We start from the raw sequence: 15022 nt of genomic DNA on the forward strand, positions 1-15022 counted from the left end.
CGCGTCCCGCACATCGCGCAGCGAGCCTGCCCCGCCGCGCCCGCCGCTCTCGCCGCCGTCTCCTCCCCCGGCGCCTGCCGTGGCCGGTGAGTCCCTGCTGGAGGAGCAGCGGCGGTCCTCGAGTCAACTTTCAATCCCCTTTTTGCTTCCTGCCTCGCCATTCTCTTCTCCTCCTCGAAAGATGGCTGTTTGGAGAAGGGGGAGAAGTTAGGAGGTCGCCGGCGCGGGGCCAAGGAGGGCGCGACAGCCTCCGCGGGAGCCGGCGGAGGTGAGTGGCACCACGGCAGGGTTCCCAGCCAGTGCTGGGGAAAGCCCTGGGAATCGGGGGCCACCGGTCCTCCGGATGCGCCGCCGTAGTGCCTGTTCCGGCTCCCGGGGTTAACTGCATCTCCGTCCGGACTCGGATGCCACTTGCCTTGCATCTCGCGACCCAGAGACTGGTGGGTTTAAGGGAACGTTTGTCAGAAGTTGGGTGCCAGGTGGTCTTTTTGGTGCAGACCCTGACATGTGCCTAGGCAGGTCGAGGTCAGTGGCAGGATTTTCCCCGCCCCCAAATCCACGCCCGGTGGCGGTTGGAGCCGAGCTGTGAATGAAAAGTTTGTACTGCCAACGTGTTGCTCGAGGGGAGCAGCCGGGCGGAGTGAGGGTGCCGTGAGGGTTCGTGGGCGCTTCACTTTCAAGTCTATACGTCGGAATACTGGGTACTAAGAAAAGTTCAGGAGGCTGGGGGATGGGAGATAAAGCAGTTTGGGGCTGTGGAAGGGGGATGATGCGTTCACTGAGGTAAACTGGTTAACTAAACGCCACCCGAGGGTGTGACAGCGAGCACTAGAGGGAGCGGGGACGGGGGCGTTCCCCGAGCGCCGGGCTGGCGGCGTTTGTGTGGCTTTGACGGCGTCGCCCACTGGTCCGCAGCGAGAGGTGCTGGTGTCAGGCCTGTGTGTGGTGTGACAGAGAGGGACCGAGCTGCCTTCCAGATCCCGGGCGCGGTGGTCAGGGAGGTGGCCTGCGACGGGGGCTGAGGATGCGGTTCCTGTGAGGTGGACTGGACTGGGAACATTCTCTAGTGAGTCTCCTGTGCTCCCGTTTCAGGAAGGTCTGTCGTTGGTTTGTTTTTTTTTTCTGCCGGGAGGTGTGTGTCCCGGTAGCATTTTTAAATTCTGTGAGGAAATGAGATGTGTGTCTCTGTGTGTGGGGGTAAAATACGGGAGTAGGAAAAGACGGGCTTAGAAAGTTTAACTTCTACCAGAAAAGAAAATGAAGAGTTAATTTTTTTCTCTCAGAATGGTATAACAATGCTTATACAATTCAGTACTCTGGATGTGCTGAGATTGCTCACGAAGAGTGAGATTTAGGAATTACGAACATCCGGAGCGCAGTCATGTTTTCAAATCTCGCAGGCATTATTGAAATCTAGGAAAAAGGAGAGTAAATACTTACAGAACCGATGTTAAAGAAAACATACTAGGAAAGAAAACCTTTTGGCATTTGAAAAGGTCTGGTGGTTATTTTCTGATGTCCCGGACATCTTCTTAATCCTGTAAATAATAAGAATACGAGCTGCGGTCAACAAATTAAAAATCCTCCTTAAAGGATATCTTTTGAACTTCTTTTTAGTACTTTAATATTTATTATGGAAATTATTGTGATTGAAAATTTGTTGTTTCATGTGTTTGCCTTTTTACCACAGGTATTTAGTACTCCTTTTAAACCAGTGTTCCAGTTTGGACCAGTTTAATCCCCTAACCATCAAATTACTGACATTCATTCTGTGAACCATCCGTATTTAAAATGATGAACAAGAATACTGTATTTCTGAAAGAACGTAATTTGGTCAGTTGTAAAACTTGCTTGTAATTTATTCTTCCCCGTTTTGTTTGAATGGGGCATAGCTCAGGAAGAGCTGCATTTCTTGGAATATGTTGCTTTCCCTGTGGATAAAAGCTAATGTTTTCATGTATGTTTCAGCTACCAAATAGGTGCATGGATGGTGGGAATCCTGAGTCTGACCTTTGATACACTGCCAGCTAGAGGGAGAGAGATGCTTTGCCAGCTCTGCTCCTGAATTGATAATCTTCACTACAGAGTGGACATGATTAGATGCACATAAGGTTGTGCAGAAGGAAGTTAAGCGTTGTAGATTAAGTACCAGTTTATGGATAGGCGACAGTTTGTTTTTTTTTAAATCTCGGTCTTCCTGTTTATCTCCCTCTGCAGTTCAGCCTGTTGGGCTAGCTTTTATTGGAAAGTCTTTGATACACTGATACTCTGACTAGAAAGTGTTTGGTGTACTAAACTGCCATCTTCTGTAAAAATAATGATGGCTCTTCTGAAATTAAAAGGTAATTTTATCTATGGTTATAGGTTTTTATGACTGTTTTGTGACCAAATTAACTATGACCATTATTATAGTAGAATGAGTTGCTTTATGAAGTTACTGTCACTCTATATGAAAAATGAATTATTATATATGTTTAAGATGGAGATTAACTCTGTTTGAGGTTTTAAACAATTTTAAATCTTAAGGCCGACTGACCAGATAAAAATCTGCTTAATTAATTAATTCTAATGACACCAGAATTCAAATTTTTATTAATGTCTGCCTCTAGGTTTAAATAGCATTTGCTTCTTTTTATTAGAATTACTTCTTTTTTGAATTTGGTTAAATATTACAACATATTATAATTTATACTGGCTCAGTGGGGAAGGTGTAGGCTATTCTTAAATAGAGATATGGAGAAATAGCTAACAAGGAGAGTCATTTGAGAAACATATGGACATCATAAAATCCTTCTGTATGTAGCATCTGTACCTTCTCATTAGTGAAATATTGTAGTTATGGACATTTTTTGTTATTACATCCAAATGTGGCTTTTTATTTTTGCTTCAATGGGTTTTTTTTTTTTGTTTGTTTCAAAATGTAGTTTATATTAATGTTTAAGCTGGTTGGGGCTTTTATGTTTGAAGCCTTTTTCTTTCAATAAAAGATATCATACTTAATTTTCATTGGATACATCCACAGATACATACAGTTGCTTTCTAGCTTGTTGTTATAATTTTTACATTTCTTAATGATTCCTCAAAACACTTGAGAGATAGCTAGGATGACATACTGTTTTCATTTTAGGAAGGAGGCAGCAGTATACTGATAAACCCAAGGTAACACAATAGTGAATCAGTGTGAAGCTGAGGATAGCATCTATATTTCCTGTATCTTAATTATAAGGGCAAGCTGTTCCTGTGGCTATCTTATGATAATTTCATAAATTTAAATATTCCCAGAGTTTTATAATAGCTCATCTTTACATATGTGCAGATTGGATTTTAAATCAGTCAATTTAGTCATAAGGGAATGGGCCTTTACTATTGCCTATTGATAGGGAGGGAACCATGTACTCTTAATAGCTAGTGCTAAAACAAAGAAACATGCACAACCATTTCTGAGGGGGTATTCATTCTTGCAATCAAGCTATAGCCCACACATTGCTGTGCCCCCACTGGCCTTGCCTTATTAACCAACATGGTCCCTTTACTAATCAAGTGCCCTTAAAGTTTGTTAGCATAGTTGTCAAGCTAGAAGATCATTAGCCTCTGTGGCAAGAAAACTCACAACTTGAGTTTTGGGAAGAGAAAGTATTGAGAGAGGATAGTGATGGAGTTTCCACTGTAGAGCCCACCAGTATCTGAGGGATCATGTTCTGGGGGGGCAAGATATTCTTTCTCTTATTAGCTCTGATTCTTTGTCTAACTTACAGATATTATAGTGAACAGAGGCTTATGGAATTATCTAGTGATTTCTGTCCATGTAGACCTCATATCTGAATAAATCAGATGTTAAAAAAAGAGAAAAAGGATAGTAACTTGTTCTTTTACTTCATCCTGCCAAATCCTCTCTCCTCCAAACTTCACTAGAATTTTACAAGTTAATTGCCCACATGATTTGTAGCAGCCAAAGTGATAGATTTTTGATATTGGATTGTTACACTCAAAAGTGGAATATATTATCCAGGATGCAGAATAAAGCATTGTAATTTCATAGAAAATGGTAGTATGTAATCTTATGCAAGAAATTTTGAATAGGCAGACAGTAATAAGAGCTTTATATTAAAAAAATAAAGTAGAAAGAAAAAAATAAAGTAGAACCTCTGTAAGTTGATAACCCAAGGTACTGTAACAAACTGGTCAACATATGGGGGGTGGTCAACATAAAGAACTAGGCCTATTATACTGATAGATACATGTGGTGCATGTACAGTCTATGAAAATAAGGTCAACTTAGGGAGGTGGTCAACTGTGGAGGTTCTACTGTATATGTATATATTACTGTCCTTTTCCCTAAAAGTATGGTTTATGGGAGCTCATCCAAATTATTTTAAATGTGGTGCACTGAAAAGTTGAAGTATGATTTCCAGTTTACTGTAATGAATTCTGTTTAGAACTTCAAAGTGAGGAAAACTTCTGTCTACTTTTTGCTGCACCAGAGAGAGTATAGCATGCTGTTGGTGAGATTGAGGAGAATTCAGGTTGCTGGAAATGGTATATTCTACCCATTTCTCCCAAAGCTGTGATGAGGAGCTAGGTATGGACTGGTTTAGTTTGAGTGGGATAGTGATGATTGAGATTTGAAACAGCTACTGAAAGGAGGGTAAGATTTGAATAGACTATGTGCCACTTAGGATATTCAGTAGCAAGTCATGAAAACTAATTTTACTTTAAGCCTTTAGAGGATGTTGACTATATACATTAGAGGTTGTTGACTGTATCTTTTTCTATTGCTGTATAACATGTTGCCACAAATTTAGCAACTTAGCATGCTGTCATCATCTAACAGTTTCATTGCTCAGGAGTCCATGCATACCTCAACTGGTCCTCTGCTCAGAGATCTTATTGTGTGTTAGTCAGGGTTGCAGTATCATCAGAGGATCAACTGGGAAAAGATCCACTTCCAAGCTCCTTTCTATTGTTGGCAGAATTTACCTCCTTGTGGTGTTAGCACTAAATGTTAGCACCATTTTCTTGCTGCCTGTCAGAGAGAGGTCACCCTCAGCTGTTAGAGGCCACCTCCTATTTTTTGCCAGGTGACCCACAGGTATTCTTACACCATGGCAGCTTTCTTTTTCAAAGCCAGCAAGGAAGTCTTACTCTATTCCGATAAGATAGAGACTTATATGGGTATAACTCTCTGAAGGTCAATTTAGGATGTGTGCACCACATTGACCAGCTCATAGAATCTCTGATAGAGTCAGATGACTTAGCTTAGAAGCCACTAAATCAGAAACAAGGCTCCAAATTCCTTTGCAGAATCGATCCTGTGAGATACCTTTGCTGTCACTGCTGGCACACCAGCTTCTATAGTGGAAGGTGAGCTCTGTGTTATAGACGATTCCTCATTTGTAATAATGGAGTCTCATTGTTCATGGCCAAAAAGGGTGACAGGTACCCACTGCTGAGGAAAATAAGAAGGAAAAATATGAGCAAATGATGAACATTTGAACTTAATGAAATGATTGAAATGATTTTGACCAGTATGGGAATGATAACCTTCTGAAGATAAGATTGAATTGAAAAATGTACAACTCCAGGGGAAGAAAGCTGCTCCAGGATTTAGGAGAATGATGGTAGTAGATCCCCATTTAGAAATGGTAGTGGTAAGAAAGGAGAAGAAGCCTCTTAAATGAATCACTAGTATGTACATTAGTCTGAGAATTGACTTAATCCTTAATGTACGCCACATGCAAAAAACTTGTAAGGGACTGATTCCACTCATCCAAGTGTCCTCAAACTATGGCCCAGGGGCCACATGCAGCCTGCAGACATTTATCTGGCCCGCTGGGTGTTTTTGCCGCCACTTCCTGTCCTGTTTAGTGGCTGACTCATCCTGGGGCCTGCAGTCTGGCCCTCTAACGGTCTGAGGGACAGTAAACTGGCCCCCTGTTTAAAAAGTTTGAGGACTCCTGCACTAATCCTTATAGTACTGCATTTTGGAGGCTTGCAGCGTGGCCTCCCCTTGTTTTATAGGGAGCGGACAGAGGCAAGGACCACTGCAGATCCTCTGTGCTGCATCTGTGGCCCAGAGACTATGGGGTGCTGTGTCTTTGGCTCAGAGAGGGGTCTTTTGAACACAGCCCATCCTCTAAAAAGCACTTTGCAGGAAAAATTTAATCTATTTATTCTGTATCTTAAACTCAGGCATTTTAGTTCCTGTTCCCCTAATTCTACCTCCCTTAACCCTCCTCTCTACCTGAGGTATATAGAAACTTTGCAAGGTTAAATTTTAATACTTTGCCAATGATCATTTAGCTAGGGGTTATGTTAGGATTTTAATCTAAGTCTGATTCCAAAGCCCATAGTCTTATAATATGCATCTCATACTTATCAGCTATAAACGAAGTTTCCAGGGTGAAAGCTGGATTTTTCACATTGGAGTGAATATCAGTGCTACCATTGCTCTTGGGCTCCTTCATTCACCTTGAAAGAACAGGATACTGAAAGATGAGGGCTAAAGAAAGGAGTGAGAGAGTGTGCTGTATCATGCCTTCTTTTATTGTCCCAGCGGGAAGGACACATCATAGGTCTCTCTTAGATCTAAAAGTAAGAAAGGGAAGTGAAGGCTGTACATTTTTATTTCTACTTATCATTTTGGTTAAAATCAAAAGCTCTGTGTCTCCTTTCTTTCCTATATGTAGATTTCTACTATTAAATTAAATCAGGAAACATGATGAATCCTCATTGCGTCTTTGGCCATGGGGTTCTTTCTGTAGCTTTTTTAGTAGATGCCACTGTTTTGATCTTGTAAAGTCTATTGAGACATTCTTCCTTTTGTTCTTTTATTACTCAGTCCCTCTTTCTACTCTGTGGTGCCTCTGTATTCTATTCATAGATAGTCTACTTTTTTCTTCTGTTTTATGTACTCAAATCTCTTCTTTAAATGGATCTAGTTCCATTGATCAAAATCATTGGCCCAGATCCCCTTGCTGTTCCACTGTAAAATACAAACTCAGTGTGGGACCCAGAAAGTCTCTTCTATTTTCTGTTAATTTTACTGAGTTGTACTCTACATCTCAGCACAGTATGAGAAAGCCTTTAAGACTTCCCTGGGTATCTGATTGAAAATTTAAACATTTTAAACTGAATACCTCAAGGAAGTACTCTGATCGGGTTGTATTAAATCAGGTCCATAGCTCTGGACCACTCCACTGTGGCCAGGGATATGGAATATTCTGGTTGTTACTTAAGGGGCTAAGTGTCTGCCCTTCTGGAATAGTACAGAATGAAAAGAGGAAAATTATGAGCCACCCCCAGCCTGATTGGGTACACTATAATAATCTATTCCAGAGCACACTGCAGTTCAGGAAGTCTTGAAATAAACTTATTTCTTCATATAGGTTTTAGTTTTCCTAAACAAGCTTAGGCCAGATTTGACTTCAAAAGCCTAAACTCCTTAGTATGACACCAGTTCTTTCATAGACTGGACCTAGCCTATCTTTATTACCTTTACATTTTCTTTTTTTTTTTTTTTTTTAAAAGAATGAGACGAAGTCTTACTCTGTTGTCCCTGACTAGTGCCATTACATCATAGCTCACAGTCACCTCAAACTCCTGGGTCAAGCTATATGCTTGCCTCAGCCTCCTGAGTAGCTGAGGCCACAGGTGCTCACCACAACTCTTGGCTAACTTTTTTTCTATTTTTTTTTTTAGTAGAAATGGGATCTTGCCCTTGCTCATGCTGGTCTTGAACTCCTGAGCTCAAGCAATTCACATGCCGCCATACATTTTTAACTGTTGCTACTTCCTGCTTTACATCCAGTAAGTCTTTAAGGATTTAAGTCCTAAGTTGGAGTTACTCAAGTGGCTTAGATTTTAGATAGGTAGGTATGGCCAGCCTGAGAGTATAAATCAACAAGAAAGAAAAGTTAAGGTGAAAGAGTGGGAGAGAAAATAAGAACAGCATTTTAGTTTTTCAGTTCTCGCACCCAGTCACTCTCAAGTTTGGTTCTACCACCAATTTTGCTGGAGTTATGTTATGTGAGCAATAAGCTATCTATAAGTTGATAGATTATTGCTATTTCCTGCTATCTGTCCCTTGCAATTGAAAGAGAACTAAATTTTACAGCTTTCTATCAGTGGTCATTTTAGCCAAGATCAGATTTTCATTTTACTAGGATTCTATTCAGAGTGGGCCCACTAGGAAGCTGTACCGTTACCTGCTCTTTTCCACTAGGTCCAGTGTATGTCCCACTTCTTTAGTGATGCTCTTCTGATTACTGCAGCTCACCACAATCTTTCTCTCTCTCGAAATTCCCTTAGTAGTTTAGGGTTATGGCTGTGTTTTCACAGGATTATAAATTGAGTTCTAGTACTGACTGAGAAAATGAAATGAAAAGCTACTATAATAGTGAAGTCTTTAAAAGGAATTTTCATTTTATTAACCGGAATAGCATCTTTATACTTTTGAAATGTAGCAGTATATTTAATACATAAAAGGATTTACATATGTATTTGTGGTCTCTTGTCAATTACTCTGTGGCTCCCTAAAGAACAGTGGTTCCCTATGCCTAGATGGAAAGAGGGGCAGAGAAGATTTGGGTTACTAATGGGCACCATCTCAGATTAAATGCCACGGAAGAACAGACTGTTTTGGCTAAGATTTCTGGTCTGTACAGTGTGAACTTATTTTTATTAAACATTATACTTAAATATTGTAGGAACATAAAAGATAAACATTTTGGCCTATAGATTTTATAAATTATAAAACTGAAACCAATGAGCAAAGCAAATATCAAATATAAATAACAGAACTGATGAAATTAAAAGAAACAACATTGAATTATGTGGCAAATGATGCTGGATTGTTGAAATTACATTGACAGTTTTGGGTTTGAGAGTATAAAGATGTAGCCTCAGATTCTGTCCTATTTAATTTGTTTCTACATTTATATCAATCTAATACAGAAAATGTCCTTTTAAAAGTGGATTAAAAACAAATATTAACTTCAAGGCTTTGTTTGCTGGTTCAGTGTAATCAGACTTTATACATGACCAAAATTTTACCAGTAAATAGTTCTTAAATGTCAGTTTTAATGAGATATCACTAAGGAAGTCTATAACATTTTTTTGTTCTCTTGAGAATGTGATTAGCATTGTGGAGTTATTGAATTCTAAATCAAATGTGTAAGCCGTATCCAAAGATTGCTGAAATGGAGAACAGATTGTGAAGTAACTACATAGAGATAGGATGCGTGCATTATCTTCTTGCTCAACATGATGATGATTTTAACCACTATAGTGCAGGTGCTTTTGGATGCCTGTCCTACCATGTGTTCTGTAATGATTCAATTCATCCTCACCTTCCTTCTGACCGGGATTTATTTGTTTAGCAAACTGGTTATTATTTAGCCTTCACTTCGTACATGCATGATTGAAAACACCAACCGCAAAAAGAATGAAAATTTGGTGGCAATATTTATTTAGTTTTAAAATGCTTATTCAGAAGTCAGTTAGAATGAATGAATAAATAAATATGTATATTTAAATTGTTAATGAAATAGCAAAATGGAAAAAAAATAATTCCACATCAAACTCATGGATCTCAGTTTAAAGTATACAGTTGCAAATATTAATTTTACATCTTACTCCATGTTGTATGCTGGTATGAGATTGTAAGCTCCTTAAGGTCAGGTTTTACATGCTTGATTTTTTTATTTCCTTCAATAGTACATTTCTTGTAGTTGGTGCCTAGTAAATGTTTGCTGATCAGCCTGTTATTTTTATGTTGTTATTTCCTATTATACTGTGATCCACGTGAGGGCAGGGACTATTTTGTTTTATTCTGTGGTCTCTGAATTTTTAGCACTGGAGCTCTCACATGAAAAAGACTCAATGAATGTTCTGAATGAAAGGATAGATGACTGTGAGCTTTGTGTGTGTTCTTTTATGTCTCATCTCTCATATACAGGGCTGCTTCTGACAGTTATTTTACATAAGTGCTGTCCAGTAGAACTTTCTGTGATGATGGAAATACCTATATCTGTGCTCTCCAGTATTGTAGCTACTATGCACATGTGGCTTTTTGTGTAGTTGGAATTTAGTTAGTGCATCCAAGGGCCTGAGTTTACTTTATTTTAATTTAAATTATTTAATACTCATGTGAGGCTAATGAGCAACATAGGTTCAGATGATAAAACTTTCATTCTCAGAATCATTTGCTCACATATCAAACATTACTACATTTTTTGGTTATAATAAGATATTGTTATTGGATGGATGAAGTGAATTATATCACTTTAAAAACAGGGTAATATATTCTACCAAGCTGGTTTCATCCTTTTCCTAAATGCTCAGCAATACTTGTTATCGCTTTACTTACCCCACCACTTGGTGTTTCATCATTTCTTTATCAGGTTAGAGACCCTACACCTACCATTTTTCTGATAAGTTTCATATATGCTTTTGTCTTTTTTCTTTTTAATGGCTCAAGTTTCCTTGCATTTGTTATTCTGTTTTAATATTTTTCATTCCTAATGAGCCATTTAAACTTGGGTTATCTACATTATAATTATTATCATTATTATTATTTTTAGATATAGGGTCTTGCTCTGTTGCCTAAGCTAGAGTACAGTTGCCTGATCATAGCTTACTGTAACCTTGAACTCCTGGGTTGAAGTGCTATTCCCACCTCAGCTTCCTAAGTACCTACAACTATAGGTGTATGCCACTATGACTGGCTAATTGTTTTGTATAGATATAGGATTTTGCAATGTTGCTCAGGCTGGTTTTTAACTCCTGGACTTCCACCTCGGCCTCCCAAAGTGCTGGGATTACAGACATGAGCCAAGACACCCAGCTTGAATTTTTATTATTATTAACATCACTATCATTGTTAAAATTTCTGGTGTTTGTGCTATGCTAGCCCATTTTGATATTGTATCCTAGTGTCTGCTGATATTCTGGACAGATTTCAAATTTATTATATTATTAAAAATGTCTTTGACTATTCCTTCTCTCATATTGATTTCTTTGCCTTGCCCTTTTACCCTTTCTGGTACAGGAAAATGAGGAAGCATCAGATGCATGTAAATGTATTTGAATCCAATTCTTACATAAAATGTAATCCCATGATAACAAATTTTACAACTGTTGCCAAAATTTATGAAATCAATGCAACAGGACTATCCATTTAGAAAGGCAAGAATTGGTTCTTGCATGTGGCTGAGATTTTTTTTTTTTGGAGACACAGTCTCAAGCTGTCGCCCTGGATAGAGTGCTGTGGCATCATCACAGCCCACAGCAACCTCAAACTCTGGGCTTAAGCGATTCTCTTGCCTCAGCCTCCCAAGTATATGGGACTATAGGCACCCACCACAACGCCCGGCTATTTTTTGGTTGTAGTTGTCATTGTTGTTTGGCAGGCCCAGGCTGGATTTTAACTCGCCAGCTCTGGTGTATGTGGCTGGCACCCTAGCTGCTTGAGCTATAGGTGCCGAGCCTGGCTGAGATGTTTTATGCAACTTGTGGGTATGCTAGAGCAAGACTTAGATTACAATCTATCACATAAATTGAAACTCTGTATTTGGTATATTTACTTATATTGTCTCATTTAATTTTTATAAGAATATTAAATATAGTAATGATTGTAGAGCCTAACTATGGAAATAAGTTGAAGTCAGCTCTGCTGATAAACAGAAATATACTTTAGAATTTTTATTTTCTTTTCACTGCTAGAGATTTAATAGTTGTCTTATATGGCAGAATCTGAATGCATAGACTTCAGCATGGAAACTTCCTTTTTGTTCATTCATACATCTGGCTTAGTCAAATTTGAGTGTGCATCAGTGTTTATGTTCAGGATGATATGCATAAAAGACTGTTATCTGTACTTTATGGATGAGTTAACTCCTGTTGTAAGGCAATATTGCCTATACTGGATATTCATCTTGGAGCCTACCTTTCTCTCACTATCTCAAAGATGCATCCCCTTTGTATTTCTCTATTTCCACTTTCATTCCAGCACATGGCTACTGATTGAGAAAACTTGTAGATATGATCTTGAATAGGTTTTACACATAGGAGAAAAATTCTTGAGCAATAAATATATAAGGTTTTATACTTGTAAGTCCCCAGTTGTGCTCTGACTTTATTCTTGCTTTCATAGGCCTTTTGATGCTGAAAAGTTAGCATTGTTTTGTTATCCTCTCTCCCTAACCTGCGCTATAAAAATTCTCCTAAAAATCCTGATGATATAAATTGCACATTATATTCATTTTTGGCAGGCTGGGGAAACAAAGATGGGAACTTTATTTTGTGACTTGTGCTATAAATATATTTTTAAGTTTTCTACTTATGTATTAACTCAATTTTTAAAATTACCTACATTAAAATAAAAATTAGGTGAGTTTAGTATTACAATGAAACAATAGTTGTTTGCTTTTATTTATGAAGTTCAACAAGCCTAAACTTGTGTGCTAACTTGTTTGCTAACGAGAACATCCTTTTAGATTTACTACTTTTTCTCTATGAAAACAAATATAATAAATTCAACTTGTATTTTCAAAAGTATAATGCTAGGACTACTCACACCAAATCAGAAAGTGTAGGGCACATGGAATGGTATTTCAGAATAATGGCTACAGTTTTAATTTCACTAGACTAGCAGATCTGAAATATTCTTATACAAATTTATAATTTTCAAGTAACTTTTGAAACACATTAAAATTTATTTCATTCCTTATTCTGTTTTTCTTACATAGATCTAACACCTTCCTTATATTGCTATTTTTGTTAAACTAGTAAATAATCATTTAAAGAGATTTACGTAATAGAAAAGTCTTTTTTATTTAGTTGAGTAGTTCCTGTTTTCATGCTCTTCATTCTTTTGTGTGTATCCAGATTTCCCTCTGGAATTATTTTTCTTCTTCTTGAAGGACCTCCATTAAATATTCCTTGTGGCATTTGATACTAGAATTTCACTCTTCAGTAGGTTCTTGGTCTCAGTGATTCGAAGAATGAATCCGCGGACCACAGATCAGTGGTAAGACAGGATTTATTTACAGAAAAGAGTACAAAAGCACCAAAGCTCAGGCAGAAGGAAAACCCAAGTCAGGAGAGAAAATCTCTCTCTCTCTAGGCTTTTTGTCTAGGGGAATATATATATATATATATATATATATATATATTCCCATGGGGCCCTGGGTAGTTACATTAAGCATGTCTGGGACATGTCTGGGTCTTGTCTGAGTGGCAAATGAATGGCTACAATCCCTTTTATTCTCAGGCCTAGGAAATGGAGCCCCCCTGCCTACCTTCCAGCCCCGCTGGTTCCACTGCTTGCTGCCACCACACCAAGACCACCAATGCAGAGGCAGCCATCTGTGTCCCCTAGCTCCACAAGCTGGCTGGGATGCCATTTGTTCTGTATCAGCATAGGTCCACTGGTGAGGAGTCCTTTCAGTTTTCATATTTCTGAAAGCACTTTATTTAAACTCATTTTTGTTGGATATAAAATTTTAGATTTTTTTTTAATTTTAATATTCTACTGTTGACTCACTTGCATTGGTTTTTATGAGAAATCTGTGTCAACTTTATTTATTTATTTACTTATTTTTTTATTTATAGATAACATGTCCTATGACATTTTCTCTTTATCAGTGTGTTTAAACAATTTGATTATGATGTGTCTTGGTATAGCTTTCTGTATATTTCTTGTGCTTTGGGTTCATTGAGCATCTTGGACTTGAAGATTTATAGTTCCCATTAAATTTGGACACAAAATTTGTAATTATTTCTTTAAGTATTTTTAGAGTTCCCTTCTCTCTTTTCTCTCCTTCAGGGACTCTGGTTGCATGTATGTTAGGATCACTAATGCTCTGTTTATGTATTTCTTTCTTTTTTTTTTTCTCTGTATATTATATTTTGGGTAGTTTCTGTTGCTATGTCTTCAAGTTCACTAGAAGTAATCACATTTAGTATGTTTTTCATCTCAAACATGGCAGTTTTTTCATCTCTTGAAGTTTTGAGTATTTAAAAATCTTCCATGTCTCTATTTCAATTTTTGAACATATGGAGTAGATTTATAATAACTTTTAATGACCTTGTTTGCAAAATCTAATGTCTTTTTCACTCCTTGGTAAATTTTGTTTGGTTGGTTTTTTTTTTGCTTGTGATGGGTTATAGTATTCTACTTCTTTGCATGCCTAGTAATTTTTGATGGATACCAGCCATTGTGATTTTACTTTGATGGGTGCTAGATATTTTTTTATTCCTATAAATCTACTTGAACAATTTTTTCTTGTTTTTGAGATTAGTTTCTGAGCAGTCTACTCAACACACCAGAATGTGTTGTGTTGTGCTGTGTTATGAAATTTTCTGGTCTGGCTGATGGGAGTAGACACAATTCTGAGCCTTATGTGAGTTCTAGGTACTATGCCCACTAATTCTTTCAAGTGGTTATTGTCCTGCTGTTGGGTTGTTTTCTCACATGCATGTGTTCATCAGTACTCTGCTGAATATCCAAAGAGGATCATCTGCAGATCTTTGGAGATTTCTCTATGTTCATCTTATCTTTCTTTAATATGCTGTCCTATGATTTCTAGTTGCCCTGATATCTCTTGTTTCTCAGATTTATCTCCTTAGTTCTGGGATTATGTTAGGTGGTGCTTAAGTTTTCCTTGCCTCAGCTATGATCTGGAAGCTGGAATAGTCAGAGGGCTTGTGTTGTCAGTTTCTTATTTCTTAGAGTTCACCAAATATGTTTCTCATTTCTTAGGGATTATTGCTTGGTATCCAGTGTCTTGAAAACTGTTTTTTATATGTTTTTTATAGAACTTTCATTTTATAGGCAGAAGGGCAATTCTGATCCTTCTTACTCTATCTTGATTGGAAGTGGGTATCCTCCATTTCTTTTCTCTCCCATGTACAGTCTTATTGGTCAGTATCATTTTGGAGACTATTTAAGTGTTTTATACTAAATTTAATATGGTTTGTTGGTTAATACTTCTACTTCTTTTCAACAGTTTCCAAATTTTAT

At 37.9% G+C, this 15022-nt stretch overlaps 1 protein-coding gene across 5 annotated transcripts in view; it reads left to right on the forward strand.

The window, feature by feature from the left end:
- The first annotated feature begins 7 nt into the window (after positions 1–7).
- The window catches only part of HDAC9 (histone deacetylase 9), a 906973-nt gene continuing 891958 nt past the window's right edge, over positions 8–15022 (forward strand). For all 5 annotated transcript variants that reach the window (XM_023512444.1, XM_023512455.1, XM_023512456.1 and 2 more), the window contains exon 1: positions 8–268. The gene's annotated coding sequence lies outside the window, so the exon portion shown is untranslated. The remainder of the gene's footprint in view (positions 269–15022) is intronic.

Source organism: Otolemur garnettii, unplaced genomic scaffold (assembly GCF_000181295.1).
Source record: "Otolemur garnettii isolate 467f Iridium unplaced genomic scaffold, OtoGar3 scaffold00028, whole genome shotgun sequence".
NCBI classification, from domain to species: Eukaryota; Metazoa; Chordata; class Mammalia; order Primates; family Galagidae; genus Otolemur; species Otolemur garnettii.